Below are 2,375 nucleotides of genomic sequence, written 5' to 3' on the forward strand. Positions count from 1 at the left end.
CCAATTGGCAACAAAATCCAGCTTCTGAGCATGCTCAGTGTAAAAAAACGTATTGCAGCGCTGCATTGCGTCGTACGACGTGTCCCGACGCATCCGTCGCTCATAGGCTTCCATTGTAGCCAACGACGCATGCCGCAGGATGCGTCGCGACACGTTTTTTAGGCGGAGACAAAAAAACGTTACAATCAACGTTTTTTGCCGACAACGTGTCGCCAAATTTCGACGCATACGTCGTACGACGGACACGACGTATGCCAATCCGTCGCAATACATCGCCAATACAAGTCTATGGGGAAAAAACGCATCCTGCAAACACTTTTGCAGGATGCGTTTTTTCTGAAAAAAGACGATTTGCGACGTAATGCAGTTAACGCTAGTGTGAAAGTAGCCTAAGTCACACGCTGTCCATTTCCTTGTGATCCTCCTTGAGATGGCTCTACTCCTTCACTGGAGTCCAGCTGTGTTTAATTAAACTGATAGGACTTGATTTGGAGAGGCACACACCTTTCTATGTGAGACCTCACAGCTCACAGTGCATGTCAGACGAAATGAGAATCATGAGGTCACAGGAACTGGCCAAGGAGCTCAGAGACAGAATTGTGGCAAAGCACATATCTGGCCAAGGTTACAAAAGAATTTCTGCAGCACTCAAGGTTCCTAAGAGCACAGTGGCCTCCATAATCCTTAAATGGAAGAAGTTTGGGACCACCAGAAGTCTTCCTAGACCTGGCCGTCTAGCCAAACTGAGCAATCGTGGGAGAAGAGCCTTGGTGAGATAGGTAAAGAAGAACCCCGAGATCACTGTGGCTGAGCTCCAGAGATGCAGTAGGGAGATGGGAGAAAGTTCCACAAAGTCAACTATCACTGCAGCCCTCCACCAGTCTTTATGGCAGAGGGAGCACCGTTTGACTTTTAGAACGCAAAATTGACTGGAATCAATGGCGTGCGCATTGTTGCATTTGGACACCCCCTGATGTACCTAAACAGTGGAAACTCCCCAATTCTAACTCCAACCCTAAGGAAGCCCTAAGGCCTCTTTCACACTTCAGTTGTTTGACGTCAGTCACTTCCGACATAGTGACGGATTGACGGATCCGTCACAATTGTTGAGAAAACGGTTCCAACGGATCCGTTTTTTTGACGGATCCGTTACTTGGGGGTTGTCTGGGAAAAGTATCTACTTTTTGGAGCATGCGCAATTGAAAAAACGGATTGGGGTGACGGATCCGCCGAAATGACGGTCGCGACGGATCCGTCGCCCATAGGCGGCCATTCTATGGAATGACGGACGCGACGGATCCGCCGCGAACCGTCATTTCGGCGTTGACAAAAAACGTTTGAATGTCCGTCTATGTCTAGACAACGTCCGCCAAATTTCGACGGATCCGTCGCATGACGGATGGAACTGACGACCATCCGTCACAATCCGTCGCCAATGCAAGTCTATGGGAAAATAACGGATCCGCCCCAAAAAAATGACGGATCCGTTATTTGAGGAAACTGGCGGTTTTAGACTGACGCCAAACAACTGAAGTGTGAAAGAGGCCTAACCCGAACACGCCCCTAATCCCAACCATAACCCTAACCACAATCCTAACCCCACAACCTTAACCTCAACATAACCCTAACTCTAGCCCCAACCCCTTAATGGAACTTAAAGGGGTTGTCCACTACTTTCAATTAACCCCCCAATGTATCCCCCCGGGGCCCCTGATGAATTGTGTGATTACCTTCCGTTGCCGTTTTCGCCTGTGAGCGGCGCTATTCCGGCGACTGAGTCCGGGTCACGTGACCCCCAGGCTGCAGCCGCCGCTTATTTCCGCCAACGTCACGTCAATTTCCAGACTCTGGAAATTGACGTGACGTCAGCAGCAGGCGTGAGCCAGCCTCACAGCCAGCAGTCACTCATCAAGAGTGACTGGGCTGTGGGCGGGGCTGGTGGCTGCCTGCGGGGCTGTGCTGGGGGCGGGCGGGACTTGCTGGGGGCGGGGCTAGGCAGGCAATCCACGATGTGATGTGCGGGGCTCTGCGTGCCGGTATGTGCGGGCCGGCGCCGGCCATCACATGCCGGCACGCAGAGCCACGGCCCGCACATACCGGCGCCGCCCGCACATACCGGCATGCAGAGCCCCGGCCCCGCTGCCTGCGGGGCTGTGCTGGGGGCGGGCGGGGCTGTGCATGTGCTGGGGCGGGGCTAGGCAGGGAATCCTCGATGTGATGTGCGTGGCTCTGCGTGTCGGTGCCGGTATGTGCGGGCCGGCGCCGGTATGTGCTGGGGTCTGCTGCGGGGGTGGTCTTTGGGGTGTGTGTGTATGTGTGTCTCTGTGCAGGCATCTTCCGATGGGACTACAAGTCCCATCGGGCTATGCCTGCTA

The sequence above is a fragment of the Ranitomeya variabilis genome, chromosome 5 (assembly GCF_051348905.1).
Source record: "Ranitomeya variabilis isolate aRanVar5 chromosome 5, aRanVar5.hap1, whole genome shotgun sequence".
In the NCBI taxonomy this organism is placed as follows: domain Eukaryota; kingdom Metazoa; phylum Chordata; class Amphibia; order Anura; family Dendrobatidae; genus Ranitomeya; species Ranitomeya variabilis.